General features: G+C 38.8%; 1 protein-coding gene across 5 annotated transcripts in view; it reads left to right on the top strand.

The window, feature by feature from the left end:
* gpam (glycerol-3-phosphate acyltransferase, mitochondrial) overlaps nucleotides 1-20,659 on the top strand; it is a 92,448-nt gene that overhangs the window by 7,088 nt on the left and 64,701 nt on the right. For 4 of the 5 annotated variants that reach the window (XM_072557313.1, XM_072557309.1, XM_072557308.1 and 1 more), the window contains exon 2: nucleotides 382-479. The gene's annotated coding sequence lies outside the window, so the exon portion shown is untranslated. Of the gene's footprint in view, nucleotides 1-225; nucleotides 480-20,659 lie in introns of those variants that run through there. The other variant, XM_072557310.1, reaches the window with a different exon arrangement.

The raw sequence follows: 20,659 nt of genomic DNA, 5'->3' as shown, positions 1-20,659 counted from the left end.
TGCTTTTCCATGGAGATACATTTCCTTTCTGTCAAATTGTACCTATGGAAAAGACTTACCCTGACAGTCAACATCTGTGCGTAAGCTTTAACTGGCATTGAGAATAAGATTCATTCATCAGTCGACCTGCATCCTGTTTGCGTTCCACAACAAAAGGACAGTTCTATCCAATTAAGCGGTTGTGAGTCTGTGCTGACGCGTGTTTTTGTGGCAGTGATCCTTTCACTTGGCTCAGATGGGTCATTGTGAAGGTTGGAAACCTGCTCCACTCCAAATGTGCTTGCTTGAAGTTTTAAAATGCATTTATATATAAATAAGCGAGGGCTTTATATTACTACGATGACCTTATGTTTGTTGTCACTGCATGTGATTGTATTATAGTTTGACGGAAATGTAATACAAGAAAGAAATCGAAAATGCTGCAAGTGTGAAATTTCCAGGACAATAGACACCAAGGAGGATTTGAAGGAAAAGTTTAAGTAAGTGAGAAAAGATTAATTGAAGGGATTGGTTTGTAGAAGGATTTTGAAGGTGGAGGAAGTTGTATATGATTTAAAAATTATTCTCGAGGATAAGAAAATGCTGATTAAAAGCTGCCACTGAGAGTTAGATGTTGGCAATTCTGTACTTGAAATGTTATGTTTCTTTATAAAGTTTGATGTAAGACTTTCTAAGGTAACTTCCTGGAATGTGCTTTCTTTTTCAGGTGTGATTCAGTTCATGCTAGAGAAAGTTTTGATTTAATTAACTTTGGAGAGTAAGACCAATTTAAGCCACAGTGAAACTATAATTCTCCCTGACCCAATTCTTAGGATCATTAGAGTTGCTGTTGCAACTAACCTATTTGTAACTGAAAGGTTAACTTAGAATATAAAAGGTAACACAAGAGTTACCAGAGGTTTGTAGTGAGTTTACATCAACAGATCCTTTACTTATGAGTGCATTAGCTTCCCAGTGCAAATAATCTGCTTCTCAATTATTTTGAAAGCTTTTTCAGTCCCGTGCAGTTTGATCCGGATCTCCTCCTCCAGTCTCCTACAATGGCTGCTTTGATTATTGCATAAAATGAAAGCTCAATATCTGGTTTGTAGCGCATTCACACTGAGAGCTCAGTGATGGTATGAAGCCTGAAGATACTAAACCTGCATAGTCTGAATCTCTCCGAATAAAGAATACAGGACAGAGAATCTTTGTGAGTTTACCTCGGTCACCAAGGTCATACTATGGTTGTTTCCCTTTCCTTGTTGTTAGTTGATCTGTTCTGGGAGTGTGGTTGTTAGAAGGAGTACAGATGCTGATTTGTACAACAACAGGCCAGGATCTTAGCAGTTTATTACTGCTGGGAAGGTGTGGCTATCTTCTGAGTTGGTCATCTTTGTTCCCCCTGCAAGGTCACCCCATCATGCCACACAGGAGCAAAAAAAATTTGGGTGAACCAATAGAACTGTGTCCCAGCAGCTAGGGGCTGCCTTCAGGAGAAAAGGTAAAAAATGGGGCTAAAGTTCATTAGAATAATAATGGAATGATAGTGGATCCAAAAATAATCCATAGAGTTTTGTGATTCCAACCTGTAAATCGGGATTTGCAGATTTTGGATGGTTATGTTCAATCATTATATCAGATTGACATTCTGGAATTTTATCCCATCACTTTAGGTAATTGGTGACTATGTTTCTGAATTTCCTCATAAAACGATCATCTGTAAATGTCACTTTTCTCAAGATTAAGTACTGGGAAGAGTATTATCATCCGGATTAAATGTGTCATAAGCCTGCTTCCTAATTGGATTACTTGTACCTGCAATTGTGGAATAGCTAATGAAAGGCACCAAACAGCAATGTACTTAGTATTCCATTGACAGATTGTAAATGGAGACCCAAGGACCCATGAAGCACAAAGATTGGCAATGACCACAGCTGAAGGGGTACACATTGGTACCAGGCAGTTCTCAGAGGTTTATTTTTACACTTAGTCATTTGAGTGGAAATGGGCTTGATAGCTTGAACTTTGTCCTCATTCTGATCAGACGTCATTATTTGACAATAAGAAGTTCCCTTGCTGAATTGAGAAAACAGATCTTTGCATTAGTTTCCCTGATAACTGTTTTTCTTTGTGGATGCTGGCAGGGATTGAATTACAGCTCCCCTGTAATTAGCCCCATGGTTGAACAGCCAACTGACACTCTACATCTTGATTATTTGAGGTGGTCAGACCAGGGGCATTCCAGGTTTCATCTTGTTCTGTGTTTGGTCAAGAAAGATGTTTGCGGGAATTTTTCTAGTTGTTAGTTACATCTCAAGGCTGAGAAGAAATATCAAAATTAAATTTATATGTGCATCAACATGTGGATACTATTAATTACTTTCTTAAAAACGTTTCCCATTATGTTATACTCCCTTTGCATATCTAAAAGAGGGATGCCAGAAGAGTAGAGTCACAGAGATGTACAGCATGGAAACAGACCCTTCGGTCCAACCCGTCCATGCCGACCAGACATCCCAACCTAATCTAGTCCCACCTGCCAGCACCCGGCCCATATCCCTCCAAACCCTTCCTACTCATATACCCATCCAAATGCCTTTTAAATGTTGCAATCGAACTAGCCTCCACCACTTCCTCTGGCAGCTCATTCCATACACGTTACAACCTCTGTGTGAAAAATTTGCTCCTTAGGTCTCTTGTATATCTTTCCCTTCTCACCCTAAACCTATGCCCTCTAGTTCTGGACCCTCCGACCCAAGGGAAAAGACTTTGTCGATTTATCCAATCCATGCCCCACATGATTTTATAAATCTCTATAAGATCACCCCTCAGCCTCCGACGTTCCAGGGAAAACAGCCCCAGCCTGTTCATCCTCTCCCTATAGCTCAAATCCTCCATTCCTGGCAACATCCTTGTAAATCTTCTCTGAACCCTTTCAAGTCTCTCAACATCTTTCCGATAGGAAGGAGACCAGAATTGCACGCAATATTTTAACAGTGGCCAAACCAACGTCCTGTACAGCCACAACATGACCTCCCAGCTCCCATACTCAATACTGTGACCAATAAAGGAAAGCATACCAAACGCCTTCCTCACTATCCTATCTACCTGTGACTCCACTTTCAAGGAGTTTTGAACCTGCTCTTGTTCTTTGTTCAGCAACACTTCCATTAGGACCTGACCATTAAGTGTATAAGTCCTGCTAAGATTCCCTTTCCCAAAGTGCCGCATCTCACAGTTATCTGAATTAAACTGCATCTGCCACTTCTCAGCCCACTGGCCCATCTGATCAAGGTCTTATTGTAATCTGAGGTAACCTTCGCTGTCCACTACATCTCCAATTCTGGTGTAATCTGCAAACTTATTAACTATATCTCTATGCTCACATCCAAATCATTTCTATAAATGATGAAAATAAGTGGACCCAGCACCGATCCTTGTGTAAATATTCTGGAAATTCTACACAGCATGGTCAGTCATTTTTTCCCCCTGGTTCCTTGGTGAATCAACTTTATGATATGATTGGATTATTTACCAGAGCAGGAAGGAGGGACTTTACATAGAATTTATGATTGTATTCTGTAATACCATTTTAATTTACCTTTTCTTCACCAATGTGTAAAACCACTGTACTTTGTATCAAATGGTTTGCATTCTGAGTTTTCAGTTTGGAATATGTGTTTGTAAGCATGAATTGGGTGCGAAAGAATTGATTATAAAGATGCAAGGGAGCAACTCCAGCCAGTTCCACCCTCATGGTAGTGACCTTCAATTAAATATTACTGAATATCTCTAATACACTGAATCTGGTATTGTTTGAATTGACAATACGAGCTATGTTTTTGCACCAGTGCCAGTTGTCAACACATGTTAATAAATAGCTGATGAAGTAAACTTGTGGTCAGCCTCCAGAGGCCAGCCTGGTGCTTGATTAGTCTGGTTTCTGGCATGCATCTCCCACACTTCCAAAATAAATTATTCACGCTGCCTTAAGTACTTGCCCTGATAAAGAGTTGTGAGGTCTGGAACTTTAAAGATCCACTTTTTTCTGGAGTATCAAATATTGTTGAATTTGTTTGTGGTGCAGGTATTAAGTAAGCAGAACCTGGTTTGAACCAGTATTTGAATAACAGTGGTACAAGATTACTAGTTTTGATGTTTAAAATTTAGAAATTTACTCTCATATTGGCTTTTCTTATGTTTTGAAGTTGTCAGCATTGATTGGGAGGTCAGAGGTCTCAAAACTATCATCAGGCTCTACTACTGAGCAAGTACATAGAGCAAAGTCATTGAAGGACCCATCATTAGCTCTTCCTTCATGTGTGGTTGCCTTGAACTCACTGAATGGATGGTTGAGTTGATGTATGCCTGCCATCATGGATTGATACAGAACAGGAAAGTGTTAGATTCAATCTGAGCCAAAGTGATATTAAAGGATGCAGCAACATACCGATATGAGGGCAGAGAATGGTTCCCACTGTCAACTACTCCCCATACTAGAGATAGATATTCTTTGTGGATGCTGGTAAGAATGGGATGAAACTTAGCTGTGATTAGCTCCATGATTGAACAACCAATTCACATGCAGGATTTTGGTGAACGAATACCAATACGTTTCATGCAAGCTGTTTTCCATGGAACTGTATTTTAGTAATGCCAAGTGACATCTGAAGAGAAAGTTCAAAAATGAGGAAATAACGAGAAAGGAACATTGTCATATTCATGAGAAGCAAATTTAAAGCATGACTGTTAACTTTGCAAAATGGACAAACTATAAAATTATGATTTTTCCACGTTCAATTTTGCACGTGATTCTGTAATGAAACTCCTGTCTCCCAGTGACATTGCAGGACTTGGTACTATCTCTGTTCATTCAGCAAAGTCAAGATCCTGCAGTACTCTGCAGCAAACTCTTTCAGTAAATTACCTGGTCAGCAAAAGAAGATTAAATGCTGAACAGAGGTTATTTCATCGTGCAGTCTGCTGCTGACCATACCTGTTTTGGGTTGAATCACTGAAAAGCTGTAAAATTACCTCAGTCTTCAAAGATAAAATGATTTCTGTGTAATTCACGTTTTTTTAAACAATGGTTTCTTCACATCCAAGTGTCAAATGATGAAGAAGGATGTCAGCTGACCCTCACTCAGTTGGTTATCCTTTAGTTGGAGATAATGAGGACTGCAGAGGCTGGGATGTCAGACTGCTGGTGTATCTGACAATCCTATACTTACCTTACATCCTTAAATGCTTATAAATTAGCAAGCATATTGGCAGCAAGATGCACCGTTAGCTCTGTTTTTCTCCTCTCTTGCCTGAGTGCAGAAGTCAGAAAAACTAAAACCGAGACCGTGATCCAAAAGCATCACAGTCCCATGTAACATTGTATTAACTTGCTTTTATTCAAATAGAGCGTGAGAATTTTGGAAGGAGAAATTTGAAGGTGAGAGCTTTAAATCTTTGAATGCAGGACAGTTACAATTTGGGCCTGGTGGAATTCACAGAATACAGATAAGAGGGCCAGATGCAACTATGTTAGAATAATCAAAACTGGAAGTGGAAAGCACACATGCGGGTTATGGCATGGGGGCTGAGGTAGGCATTTTGTAGATGTGGAAATTAGTAGTTTTGGTGATGTGAGGGACGTGGGATAGGAAGCAAAGTTTAGAAATGAAATTATGCATTGCCTGCTGAGTCATAGGGGTTGGATAAATACTGAAATGTATCTTCATTATTTATGGGTCTCAGCAGTGTGCATTGTTCCACCAAAAGCAATCAGATCTTCGGAAAACAGGAAAACAAAAAATACATCCTGATTCAATATCTAAATTAAGACATACTGTGACGTTGTCACCTTGCACAGAGAGTCAACATTCCATCTTGATGATTTCTTGGGCGAAAACTGTTTAAGAAGTTTGTTACATCTTTATCAGTCTTGACATGTCCATTTAGGATTTTAGGCCTGAGTGCATGCGGATGTTTTACTAGTAATCCTGCATTGTTTGTCATGGTTTCCTGGATGCTGAGATCAGTGCATTAATCTAGAAGTAAATTCTAGTAGAATTAGTAAGTGTCATTGTCTTAGAGTCAAAGAAATATACAGCATGGAAACAGACCCTTTGGTCCAACTCATCCATGCCAACCAGATATCCTGAGTAAATCTAGTTCCCTTTGCCAGCATTTAGCCCATACCCCTCTAAACTCTTCCTATTAATATAACTACCCAGTTGCCTTTTAAATGTTGTAATTGTACCAGCCTCCACTACTTCCTCTGGCTGCTCATCCTATACATAAACCATCCTGGGCATGAAAAAGTTGGCCCTTAGGTTTCTTTTAAAGTTTTCCCCTCTCACCTTAAACCTATGCCCTCTAGGTTTGGACATGCCCAATCCTGGGGAAAAGACCTTGTCTATTCACCTTATCAATACCCCACATCATTTTATAAACCTCTGTAAGGTCACCCCTCAGTCTCCAAGGCTCCAGGAAAAATAACCCCAGTCTAGTCAGCTTTTCCCTATAAGCTCAAACCCTCCAACCCTGGCAACATTCTTGTAAATTTTTTCTGAACCCTTTCAAGTTTCACAGCATCTTTCCAATAGCACAGAGACCAGTGAAAACTTTATGTTATAACTTTGTATCAAAGGATCCTTCCCTATCTCCTAAACATGTGTACTAAACTTAAATGGAAATTGTGCCCATGATGGTCCTGGTGTTCTCTGCGTTGTTCCTTGAGAAAGGGGCAGAGTCTCTATCTATAGCTGTGTGAAATTGGCTTTTCAATCTGCTGGCTGAGCAAGTGTGGCAATCCATTGGGCTAAGGAGTTGCAAGATTGGAGTTGACAGACACTTTTCCTTTGGCTATTATGCAATCTGAATCACAGGAGAGTAGACCCACAGCAGCTCTTGCGCCCAGATGACCAAACAAGCTCTTCTATGGCAAGGGTCATGTTTTGTCACGTTTGGTTTTGCCACAATAAATGAATTAAGTTTCTTCATTGGCAGCTCCCTCCAATGTTTGCACAGGCTAATGTATAATAACGGTAGCATTGTCAATCTGGTCACATGTTGGCAATCTTCCACATCTCTCACTCTGACAGTTTGCTCTGAAAGAAGGTGGAAGGAAAACACTGTGAATGTCGCCGTGCCTTACTTATCTGTTTCCACGAAATTGTCACAGGTACCAAAAAGGGTATTAGGAGACAGTTGACAGCTGCCGAAGAATACTGTAAATATTAGAATTTGTAAACTGTCATTTGTAAGGTGTTCAGATTCAAGCATTTTGTAAGGTGATTTATTTTACTAATTAATTACGTGTGCCAGTTCAGTAGTTGATACTTTGTGCTTCAACTGTCATCTTTGTTTAAAGCAGTCAGAAGCAAACTAGCTCCACTTTATCCTAAATAAAACTGGAAGAACTCCAGATGCTGTAAATCAGAAACAAAACCAAAAGTTGCTGGAAAAACTCAGCAAGTCTGGCATCATTTGGCAGAGAAATCAGAGTTAACATTTCAGGTCCGGTGACCCTTCCTCAGATCTGTGGAAAGGTCACCAGACCCAAAACACTTCTCTTTGTCCTGCCTGGGACCAAGTGTTAAAGGAAGGAAAGTAGTAAATGGAGGGGCAAAGATTCAGTTTGAACTCCTTTTCAGCTTACTGTGTGACAGGATTTGTTACGTTGTCACTTTCTGTGTTAAATATTTGTCTTATAGAATTTTCATAACAGGTGGAATACTTTTAAATAGATTTTAAGATGCAGTAATGTGTTATCAGGTTTCATTGCCTTAACACAAAAATATGAAGCATTGGTTATATGTGTATTTATAAAATTCATACTTATCATAAAACAATTAGCAAAGCAAATAGAATAGTACACCAAATAGCCAACAGTTTGTGGACAATGTATTGGAAGCAATCATGTTTGAACAGCATAGTGCCCTAGTTTGAAACATATCTTGCGTACTGTGTCTCATTCTGCACAACCAAGATAAAAAAGAAGAAACTTCAGATCAAGGACATGATGAGAGAGGAGACTGACTCTTTAGTTCAGGACTGAGTTGTAAGGAGTGAAGAAGCTGAGACACTTTCATCCACGAAAGGACGGAATGCAGAGGAATTGAAGGTAATAGAGAAGTGCCGCTTCAAATAAAACCACTGACAGAGAAAAGAGCACAGATTCAGATTAACAAAAAGATGAGTTTAAGATTAAAATCAGAGAGTTTTTGGCAATTATTGGAATTTATTATCTTATTCACCCCTTCAGTTTTAATGGAACATTTGTCTCAGTTTCTGTATCCCTCCATGAGCTGATCCCTTACTGTCTATGTAACCCTTTAGTCTGAAAAGCTTTTGAAATCCTTGTGCTCTTCTGATTCTAGTTTCTTTCACATGTCTAATTTTCACTATTCCATTACAGAGGAACCTTGATTATCCAAATGCTACGGGTGGGGAGTATTTTGTTTGGACAATAAAATGCCTGACAACACTGTTTAGCTAAGCATCGGGACCTTGCGGTCTTGTTCGGATAATCCAAAATTCTGATAATCGACATTCGGATAATCGGGGTTCCTCTGTATTGGTGGCTGTGCCTTCAGCTGCTTTGACCCTTGTTTTGGAATTTCCTTACTACCTCTCTTTTGTTAAAATACTCCTCAAAACTTACCGTGCTGACCATGGCTGGGTGACAGAAAAGCTTTTGTTCTCATTTCTCTGTTGCTCTTGCTAGTTGGGTTGTTTTATTACAGTAAATAAAGGTGCTGTGTAAATGTGAGTTGTTGAATGCTGGGGAAAACAGCAAAAGTTGAAGCCCTGCAATCTATAAACAAAGATTTAGATCTGTGATTTTAGGATGAACTGAGTTGAGTTGCACAACCTTTCTAATCTGCTGTTTTCTCCTATGAATTTCGATTGTCAATTTTTTTCCCGTTTGTTTTATTCTAATCCCAATAGTCGGCAATTTATTCCATTGCAAGTGGGATCTTCATCTGTGTCCTATCCATAGTGGTAAAGTGTTTTTTGCAAAATTTCCTAATTCAGAATTAACTTGCAAGCCTTAATTGTCGGTTGTGTTGAAATGGGGAAGAATAAAACTTAAAATCTTCAACATTATCGAAATTTATCACCTTTGTACATTGTTGAATGCAGGTATGATTTCTTCGACTTTGCATTTAAAAATGCAATTAGTAGTTATTTCAAATTATATATTATTCATCTGCCACATCTCTTTTGGGAGCCTTTTAAAGTAGTAGAGAGGCAGGGTGGGGGTTTCCGAAGTAGTAGTAAAAATAGAAAGACAGATAAGGATGGTTCTGAATCAGAAAAGAGCATGTTTGTTAAAAAAGGCAGACACGAGCAAGTCAGCAAACGAGTTAACTGATTAATTGAAACTCAGGGAGGATAACATTATCAGCCTTCTTAATATGCATATGTTAAGTTCTGTCGGGCTGCTAAGATGCAATTAAAGTACTTTGATAATATCTGAATCGAGAATGTGGTGCTGGAAAAGCGCAGCAGGTCAGGCAGCATCCAAGGAGCAGGAGAACCGACATTTTGGGCATAAGCCCTTCATCAGGCTTGAAGCAGGGCTTTAGCTATTGCTGCTTTACCCAGTATCCAGCAACGTACTTTTACACAGCACCTCTATTTATTGTCATAAAACAACCCAACGAGCAAGAGCAACAAAAAAATGAGAAAGAAAGCTTTTCTGTCACTCAGCCATGGTCAGCATGGTAAGTTTTGAGGAGTATTTTAACAAAAGAGGGGTAGAAGAGAAGTCTGATGAAGGGCTTATGCCCGAAACGTCGATTCTCCTGCTCCTCGGATGCTGCCTGACCTGCTATGCTTTTCCAGCACCACACTCTCGACTCTGATCTCCAGCACCTGCAGTCTTCACTTTCTCCTTTAAGTACTCTCTAGTAAGTTTTCTTGACTGTGTTTTTGGAGTGCAAGATTATCATCCTTCCCTTCAAATGAATACTTGATCTTTTTGTTGAGGCAGAGTACACATTGTACTGTACAGTAGGCCTTAGAATCACAGAATCCTACAGCAGAGAAGTCTATTGTTATGTTTTGAAAGAGTCACTCAGTTGCTTCTAGTGTCCTCTTCTTTCCTTTTTGCACTGCAGAAGGTAGGTTTTCAAGTATATATCCAATTCTATTTTGAAAGTTACTATTGAATCTGCTTCCACCACCCTCCTGCTATAGCCAGGTCATTCAGAAGTTAGGGGGACCTAATTTGTAAAATGTTTACATCGTATAATGACCTGCTTAGAAATCAGTCAAGTTCTACAAATTGCAAGGCAATCCAATTAACTTTTGATAACTGACTTTCAAATATTCACATCTTGGTGCGTTGAAATAAACTAAAACAGAACAGATAAAGTCGTTGTAGTGGTTTGCTCAATTTTAACAGAGCAAATACAAGAATGTTTAACTTTTAAAAACTGAGTTTTGGTGGTAAGCCAGATAGTTATCCATTGGGAGAAAGAACCAATGGTAAGTCAGTTCCCAAGGGCTGGTGTAACTCAACTCAGGTAATACCAGCAAAAGGTTACTGTAGTTTAACTTCTTATTCAGCACTTTTCCTGAAGTTGAAGTGCTTAAAATATGCAGTGAACTCATAATTTTAAAGTATAAATCCAATTGTCATTGGAGCCCCAAATCACTGTTTGAGATTTTATTTTGTTTAAAGCTATCTGACTTTCCTGATCTTTATGTAAATATAATTTTTAACTTAGAAGCAAGTTTGTGGTGCTGTCTTTGATACTTATGGAACATTATGTGCTCCTTTATAAACCTAATAGCATAATCTTGTATGGAAGGAACATTGATAAGTTCAGTGAAGTTAATTAACAGGAGGAACAAAAGCTGGCACCTACTTCTTGTTACAGAATATCTTTGGATGTTTTACAAAGCAGATTGGCTATGAAATAGAAATTGGGAAGAGGAAATTTGAGGAGGGATTTGAAGGGGCTGATTGAAACAGCAAGGCAAGGAGTTTCAGAGGTGAATTTCAGAATGTTGGCCTGCGTTGGTTTGAAGCCTTTCCACTAAGGTGAAGGATACATAGTATTTCTGAGTTGTAGGAGAGGGCACATGCTGGGTTGAAGATCTAGGTGAGGTTTTGGAAGGCTTGACTTAAATCACTGAAAGATCTTTAAGCAGATGTAAAAATTTTGAAATTAATGGGAGCATTGAAAACCAGCTAGGTAAGATTTACTACTATACCCAATACAAATTGTCATTATATCACAATGGCAATAAGTGTTGACCTAGCCAGCAATGCCCATATCCTATAAATGAATTAAATACAAGAAGGGGTGCACCAGTATTGAAGTTGACCATTATTATAATTTCATATCACCTTATGAATCATGTCATTACTGTCAACCAGTCAGATGTCAACATGAACCTCATGTCAGTAGTGAACAGCAAACTTTTGAAAAAAAGTGTTGGACAGAAGACTTGAAAATGTGCCAGTTGTGTTGCAACAATGATTGCTATACTAATAGCATCAACTAGTCAAAAAAATCAGGGAACGACGTCGTTTCATGTTACATGTCAGGGAACTTATAATTGAATTTCAATTGTATATTATCTACTTTCTCAACTGACTGCTTGAAGTTTGATGGACAACGGAGCCAGGATTATCTGCTAGATGAAGTGAGAATGAGAATTTGGTGAAAGAAGGAATTGACTTGTAAGTAGTTCATATAGTATGTTACTGGATAAAAGTATGCAAGTCTCAGGACATATTAAACTAAGAGTATATGTTGTCTAGGGTAGGTTGATTATTACACAAAATGATGGGTCAGCTAAGAACTCTTGTCCATCATATGGAAAATCCAAAATGATTTGTCTGTCTGAAGTAACCACAAATAAAAGATCTACCTCAAACTGAACTCGGGTTCCTAAGTTAAGGAGTGGTTGCAATCACTGAAGGATATGTAGGAGGTTGAGAATTCCCTGAAGCACACTCTTCAGGAGTTGATCATCCTGCAGCTGCAGAGAATTCAGGAGAATAGTGAGTGGGTGGCAATTTGGCAAGATATAAATAAGCAGAAAGAGCAAGAGTCCTCTGAGAGTGTAACACGCTGAAACCAGTTTTTAGCACTGAATACTGATGACAACATTTGGGGATGGGGCTATTTTCCCTACAGCCTTGGAGGCTGAGGGGTGACCTTATAGAGGTTTATAAAATCATGAGGAGCATGAATAGGGTAAATAGACAAGGCCTTTTTCTTGGAGTGGCGGAGTCTAAAACTAGAGGGTTTAGGTTTAAGATGAGAGGGGAAAGATTTAAAAGGGAACTCAGGCAGAGGGTGATGTGGATGTGGAATGAGCAGCCAGATGAAGTGGTGGAGTCTGGTACATTTAAAAGGCATCTGGATGGGTATATGAATTGGAAGAATTTAGAGGGATATGGGCCAAATGCTGACAAGTGGGACTAGATTAATTTAGGATATCTGTTCGGTATGGATAAGTTCAACTGAAAGGTCTGTTTCTGTGCTGTGAAGCTCTGTGGCTCTATTTCAGCTTTACACAGTCAGAAGCACAATAATGGCAACCAACTGGGGAGCATATCAAATTGTAGGGAAAAAATGGTCATTGAGGTGTTGGAGGATTGATGGATAGATGTTTCTGAGAGCACTAACTCAACTGGTGCCAGGGTGAAGGTTATCTTTGAGACATTGTGAAAGATTTTGAGAAGGATACCTGCCCGAATGGGCACTGTGTAGGAACCAGTGATATATGTCAGAAGGAAAGGGTTATGCTCTTGAGTTGAAGTTTCATGAGGTTATGAGTGTGGTGATCAGGAACAAATTGATGTTTGTGGCAGCAGATTCTGTAGTAACATACGAAAGAGAATTGGATAAATACTTGACAAGGAAATATAATTACAGGGCTTTGAGGAATTGAAAAGGGTTGAAATGAATTGGTGAATTTTTCCAAAGGCGTAATGCATTGAATGGTTTCCTACTGTGATGTGTCGTTCTTAATTTTTCACACCTTATACAGGGTATGGCTTCACTTGTTACACAAATTGTCTCCTTTCTGACTTAAGTCATCCTCACAGCCCTAAAAAGATAACTTCCCCTTTAAATTTGGATGATGCATTTACTGTCCGGTGTCCAGGATGTTGTTGCATGAGGCTATTATGGCAGATAAAAAAGGTCTTATTGTGCTGATCCTGTAAGATTGCTTTTCCTTAAGTTCCCACTTCCCTCTGGCCTTAAAGAGTTGAGTTATGCTGATGTACAGTCCTACAGTTGACCAGGAAGCGGAACCAAGACTGTACAACTCTGCTACTTGCTTGCTCTAGTATCCAGGTTTTATGTAAGAGACTAAAAGCGGAGCCCAACTTCCTATTGTTCATCTTAAACCATGGCTCACAGAAGAGCTTTGACTTGTGTTCTTTTCTGTCTGTTGCCAGTGTCTACTATAGGGCCTCTACTATACGTGATCAGACAGCACAGAGCACACTTGGGATTCTTAGTGGTGTGCAGTACCAAACCAGTAAACGTATAAACAAGCGGCCGTTCGATTCTGATCCATCATTCAATAAGCTTCATGCTCCTCTGATTTTAATCTCAACTCTATGTTCCTTCATGTGTTGGATAACCTTTCATTCCCCTGTTATCAAGAATCTATCTATCTTTACCATAAAAATATTGAACATTTTACATTCACTACCCTTTGGGAAAGGGAATTCCAGATACTTACCTCTTAGGGAAAAAAAATCAGCGTGTGTATACATCTGTTGATATCTACCCTTGTGTGTCCTTATCTTAAAACAGATGCCATGCTCATCTGTTTTAACTTTTCTGGTGTTACAGTATTTAAAGCAGAGTTGGAGTTGCTTCCCTTGTCCTGACAGGTATTCAACCTACAACAAATACCAGTAAAAACTGCTTAAACCAGTAATTCAACTTTACCTTGTTGTGGTAGTTTGAGTGCAGAATGATTGATGTGATTCCCCACATAACAGCTGTACTTTGAAGCCCTTCTGTAAATAATATGTATATGAAGTATAAATAACGTGTCAGCTGTGGCTCTGTTGAAAACACACGCCTCTAAATCCAATGGTGTTTGTTAATGTTTTACTTCAACATTTGTTGAGCACAATGTTTAATGCTGACATATCTAGTACAGAACTGAAGGAGTGCTGCATTGTCTGCCTGAACTGTGAGCTTTTCCAGCACCACTCTAATCTAGACTCTGGTTTCCAGCATCTGCAGTCCTCACTTTTGCCTTGTCAGAGGGACCTGTCTGTCCTCTTTATTCTATGTGAAATACCTGATGGTGCAATTTCAAGAAAGCCAGGAGTGTTCTCCACAATGTCTTGGCTGATATTTATTCCTCGATCAACATCAGAAAATCATATTTGATCATTGTAACATTGCTGATTGTGGAGCTTGTTGTGCCAGTTAGCTGATTTAGCTTACATTTCCTGACTTGCAATTATGACCAAATACTTAAAACACTTTAGGTTATGAAAGGTGCTAAATAAGTGATTTTTTTTATTATTATATGTGAAATGCTTGAAAATATTTCCGAGGTATAATGAAATGCAATGCAAATGTGAATTCTTTAAAGAAAAAAGGAATGTTTTTTGCAAAGTACAACTTCATTATATATCTACAGTTTTATATTCAAAATGTATTAAGCTTTAAGACCCTTTGGCTGTTCCAAACTATTAATCATCAGTTGGGTTGCAAGGATAAGATGCAGTGCTCTTTGAGCTGAGATCACAAGGTTAAGTGGGATCTCTCTGAGTCCAATACCAATTTCTATGTTATCACAATGCTGCAGCAGTGTCTGCAGCCTTTTCCAATAAACACAATGCAGTCCCCAATCTATCACTAGAAAACGGAGAGCAATTTAAAAGTAATCTCCTAGGCACTGTAAGGCAAGTGAAGTGTGAAATTAGACCTGCTAAATGCCTGGATGGATGCTGTACCACTCGGAAAAAAATCCAAACTATTCATTTAGAGCCAGCTTGAACATTTGTGGCCCTTCTGTGTTTGAGTTTGTATCATCTGAAACATGGCTTTTCCTGTTCACACAAGCAGTTACAGTCAGGAAATCTTTATTTATTAATGTCAATTGCAATATTAAGATTTATTGCCGTAATTAGCTTGAATATTTGAGAACTAAACTAAGTTACTAACCACACGTTAACATAATAGCCATTTGTGTTCCCCTAAAGTATACTTAGATGCTTAGTAACATTTGTGAGCAATTTGGTGCTGTCACTCAAACTATTAGCAACTATCAACTATTTGCATCATTTCTTGTTGTTATACAGTGAAAGACTTATATGCTACATTGTCACAATTGGAGAGGTCGTAGTAAGAGAACTTAAGAACTGGGAGCAGGAGTAGGCAATTCAACCCCTCAAATCTGTCCTGCCATTTAATGCAATCATGGCTCATCTCCACTTTACTGCCCACTCAGCATAAACCCATTAACAAATTAAACATTTGTCTGTCTCCTCCTTAAATTTACCCAATGTTCCAGAATCCAGCACACTCTGGGATAGTGAATGCCATTTCTCCTCATTTGTTTTAAATCTGCTGCCCCTTATACTAAAACTGCCCCTCAATCTAGATTGCCCCATATGAGGAAACATCCTTTCTGTACCTACTTTGTCAATCCCTTTTAGCATGGTATATATGTCATTTAGGTCTCCTGTCATTTTCCTGAACTCCAGAGAGTACAGGCCTAAACTGCTCAAACTCTCTTTATAAGACAAACCCCTCCTCTCTCGAATCAATTTAGTAAATCTCCTCTGAACTGCTTCCAATACGACTGCATCCCTCCTCCACTAAAGGGATCAAAACTGCACACAGTACTCCAGATGTGATTTCACTGATTTGTACCCTCTATTCCTTTCTCAATAAATACCAACATTCCATTTCTTTTCATTATTACCCGCTGTACCTGCATACTAGTTTTCTGCGATTCATACACAAGGGCATCCAGATCCCTCTTTACTGAAGCACTTTCCATTTAGATCATATGTTGCCTTTGTATTCCTCTGACTAAAATTGATAACCTCACATTTATCCACGTTAAATGTTGTCTACCAAATTTCAGCCCATTCCCCAATTCTATCCATATTCATTTGTAAATTTCTGATTTCATCATTCCAATTTACTTCCCCACCTATTTTAGTATCATCTGGACGAACCACAACCTAATGTCCTGCAGACATGGGTTCAAATCCCACCATAACAAATGTTGAAATTTGAGTACAATTTTTTAAAAAAACTGGGATAGTTTGCCAGAGCATTAAGGGCTTAAATGAGGTGGAATTTTTTAAGTGCATTCAGGAAAGTTCCCTCAAGCATATATAGAGGTTCCTACTCGGGAGAGGGCAAAACTTGACCTACTCTTGGGAAATACAGCGGGACGGGTGACGGAGGTGACAGTGGGGGAAACACTTTGGGACCAGTGATCATAGTTCTATTAATTTTAAAATAGTTATGGAGAGGGACCAAACTGGTCCACAGGTTTAAGTTCTAAATTGGGGCACAGCGAAAATTGATGGAATTAGATAAGAGCTTGCTGAGGTTGATTGGAGTAGTTTGTTTGCAAACAAAGGGACCTCTGGCAAGTGGGAGGCCTTTAAAAGCGAGATAGGCAGAGTTCAAAGCCTGTTCCTGTGAGGCTGAAAGGTAAGATTGGTAGGAATAGGGCACCCTGGGTGACAAGAGATATTGGTTCTTTAACCAGAAAAAAGGAGGAAGTATGGCTCAGGTACAGACAGCTGGGATCAAGGGAATCTCTGGAGGTGTACAGGAAATACAACAGTTTACTGAAGAAGGAAATGAGAAGGGGGAAAAGGAAGCATGAGATAGCCACGGTTGAGAAGATTAGGGTGAATTCAAAGTGGTACTTTAAGTATATTAAAGGAAAAAATCCTAGAGAGGGAATACAGCCCCTTAAAGTGACAAGTATGTGGAGAACCGCAGGAGATGGGTGAGGGTCTCAATGAATATTTCTCCTCTGTGTTTACCACGGAGAAAAATATGAAGACTTGGGAATGTGGGGATATTAGTGATGATATCTTGGGAACAGTCCATATAACATAGAGGAGGTGTTGGATGTATTACAATGTATGAAGGTGGATAAATCTCCTGGTCCTGACAAGATATATCCAAGAAAACTGCAAGAGGTTAGAGAAGAAATTGTGGGGCCCCTGGCTGATATTTTTGCATCATCATTAGCCACGGGTGAGGTCCTAGAAGACTGGAAGGTAGTGAATGTTGTGCTATTAGTCAAGAAGGCCTGCAAAGAAAAGCCTGAGAACTATAGACCAGTAAGCTTAACATCTGTGTTGGGTAAGTTACTTAAGAATATTCTGAGGAATAAGATATACATGCATTTGGAAAGTCAAGGAGTAGTCAACATGGCTTTGTGAGTGGGAGATCATGCCTCACAAATTTGTTAAAGTTAATTGATGAAGTGACCAGGAAGGTTGATGAGGGCAGGGCAGTAGACATAGTTTATATGGATTTCAGTAAGTCCTTTGATAAGGCTCCACATGGTAGGTTGCCCTGGAAGGTTAAATCGCATGGAATCCAGGGACAGCTGGCAAATTGAATGTAAAATTGGCTTGATGGTAGGAAACAGAGGGTAATAGTGGAAAAATGCTTGTCAGACTGGAGGTCTGTGACTAGTGGAATGCCTCCGGTTCGTGCTGGGCCCATTACTGTTTGTTATCTATATCAATGGTTTGGATAATAATGTACAAAGCATGATTAGTAAGTTTGCTGATGATCCTAAAATAGGTATTATTGTGGATAGTAAGGAAAGTTATCAGAAATTGCCGCGGAATCTTCACCAGCTGGGAAAGTGGGCGAGAAATGGCATATAGAGTTTAATAAGGATGTGTGAAAGTCATTTTGGAAAGTCAAATCAAGGTAGCAGTTTCATGGTGAAAAGTAGGAGCTTAAGGATTAGTTGAACAGATCCCAGTTCTGTGAAATAGGTAGACAGGGCAGTGAAGAAGGCTTTTGGCACACTGGCTTTCAGTCAGGGCATTAAGTATAGAGGTTGGAAAGTTATATTGCAATTATGAAGGACGTTGGTGAGGCCGCACTTTGAGTATTATGTTCAGTTTTGGTCACCTTGTTATAGGAAGGGTGTTATTAAACTGGAAAGTGTGCAAAAGAAATTTACAAGAATGTTGCCTGAACTTAATGGTCTGAGTTATAGGGAGAGGTTGAACAAGCTAGAACTTTTTTCTTTAGAGTATAGAGGTGTATACAATCATGAGAGGCATGGATAGGGTGAATGCACTCAGTCTTTTTCCCAGGGTTAGGGAATCGAGGATGAGAGGGCATCGGTTAAATGTTAGAGGAGAAAGAATAAAAAGGGTAACTTTTTTACACAGAGAGTGGTATGCATATGGAATGTGCTGCCAGCGGAAGTGATTAAAGCAGGTACGTTAACAACATTTAAAAGGCATTTGGACAAATACATGGATAGGAAAGGATTAGAAGGATGTCGGCTGAGTGGAGGGAAATGGGGTTAGTGTGGACGTACATTTTGGTCGGCATGGACCTGTTTGGGCCAAAGGGCCCATCTCAGTGCTGTAGGACTCTATGACTCTATCTAGCCTAATGACCACTATTCAATGTTGCAATAACCTCTGGTTCACTAATGTTCTTTAGGATAGAAAATATTTCATCCTTACCTAGTCTGGCCTCCATGTAACTCCAGACCCTGAATAAGGTGGTAGACTCTTAACTGTCCTCTGAGGAACTGGGGTGGACAATAAATGTTGACATCAGATGTGACACTGACATCCCATGAAAAATTAGAAAACAATGTGTTGGAATATTTCTAAGGGAATCATAATATATGAATTTCTATGTCTCGTTATAAGAGCAAATATGGCAGACATTATCTTAGCATAGCAGAAACCCTGAAACGGGCCCAGAAACGACAGTAAGCTTATTGACCATTTAGTTTATTTTTATAGTGTTCATTGAGGAAGCTGCATTAGTCAAGGCAAGAAGCATGCCACTTTTTATATTGTGCCATAGATCCTAAACATCCACCTGAATATTTGGAATAGACAATATGACCTTGTTTTAATTTTATTTGTATTTTGTTTTTGTTGTGATGAGTCACTTTCTTGTTGTGGGAGTTTGATGTGTGTTAAATGGCTGCTTTGTTTTCCTATGTAACAGTGACACTTTGAAGTAATTCTGCACCTAAAGTGTACATAAGGTATAAATTGGGTGCCAGTTGTAGATCAGCTGGAGGCAGTCTTACCTCTGAATTCAATAGTTTGGTGCAGAACATTTTTATTTGTGCCCCAAAATAGGCCTTGAACTCACACAACATTTTGACTCCAGTTGCACCAAGGGAAACTTTCAGTAATGTTTTAGTAGTGATCATGGTGCAGATTACTTAAATTTTTTCAAGACCACTGTCACATTTATGGAATTCCTGTCTTCCTGGATAAGCCATTTTTAAAAAGATAATTCCTGCTATCACACTGTTGCTAAAATAAAATCTTTAATAATAGTAGTATAACTCCTCAATTGTCAGGAGTAGCTTTATGCTGATGATTTCCTTGTAATTAGAATATGCTGTTATGAGTATTAAAGATCATACTTTTTCCTGCCTGGTTCTCTTCCATTTCTTCTTTACTAATCTGCACAATAAATAACATTTTTAAAACCTTGAATTCCATATGTGAAGCTCAATAATGCATGATTAACTTGTCCATTGTGCTCTAAGTGAAAATTAATCAAAGAAAAAAATTGTAGTAAATCACTTACTTGTATCGTTCTGAATAATGTACTGTTACTTTCAGGTTATTGGGTCAGTATTCTCTGTCCTTTGTAATAAATCAAAGGCACTTGTATAGTTAGATTTCTCAGTATTTTACAGCTATGCTTTGGTACTTTAATCATGATGTACTATGTGCATGTCATAGTTTATAGGAAAATAGTTACATATTGAGTTGTTAACAGGGTTATGTGCACTGAATGGATATTAATCCACCTTTAGTAAAGACAACTTGGTTCCTGGTGAGTAATGGGTTGTGGCCCACGAGTTCATCTTGTTAGGGAGATCCAGGAGAATAATTAGACAGGTTCAAGTGGACAATTTTGCAAAGGTTGAGAAAAACAACGATACAAAAGAAGCATTAAATGTATTTCTTTTGTATCTTTCTACATTTGCATATTGTAGACATCGGCTGAAAATGCCACTGGAATGTGCTTGCAATGTTAAAATGCCAAATGCTTATCAGATCTGAAATGAGTAACACTGTTTTGATATGTTAAACTCTGCTATAGTGAGATTGTTTCAAGCAGAGTTACAACACACAAGATAACTGAGTTGAATTTTGTATTCATTATTTTGTCTAAAAACAGTATAACTGAATAGTTTGTATTTATTCTGAGAAAGAAGAGGGGAAGCTGTCTAGTTTGAATATTGCCACAAATGATGTTAAAGCATCCGGCAAGATCAGGGCCAAACAACTAGTCAAAGCAAATGTTAAAGGTAGAATTTGATTTAAAAATAATGCCTCTAATTTTTGAAATCCAAATAAGTAACCTGTCATTCAAACTTCAAGCCAGAGGATATATTTCCATGGTCAGTGGGAAAAGGGTACCCATAGCTAAGTGCTTAACTGGACAAATTTATGATGATTTTG

The sequence above is a fragment of the Chiloscyllium punctatum genome, chromosome 38 (genome assembly GCF_047496795.1).
Source record: "Chiloscyllium punctatum isolate Juve2018m chromosome 38, sChiPun1.3, whole genome shotgun sequence".
Lineage (NCBI taxonomy): Eukaryota > Metazoa > Chordata > Chondrichthyes > Orectolobiformes > Hemiscylliidae > Chiloscyllium > Chiloscyllium punctatum.
Note: the sequence above shows the minus strand (reverse complement) of the source record. Positions and strands in the feature narration are given on the sequence as shown.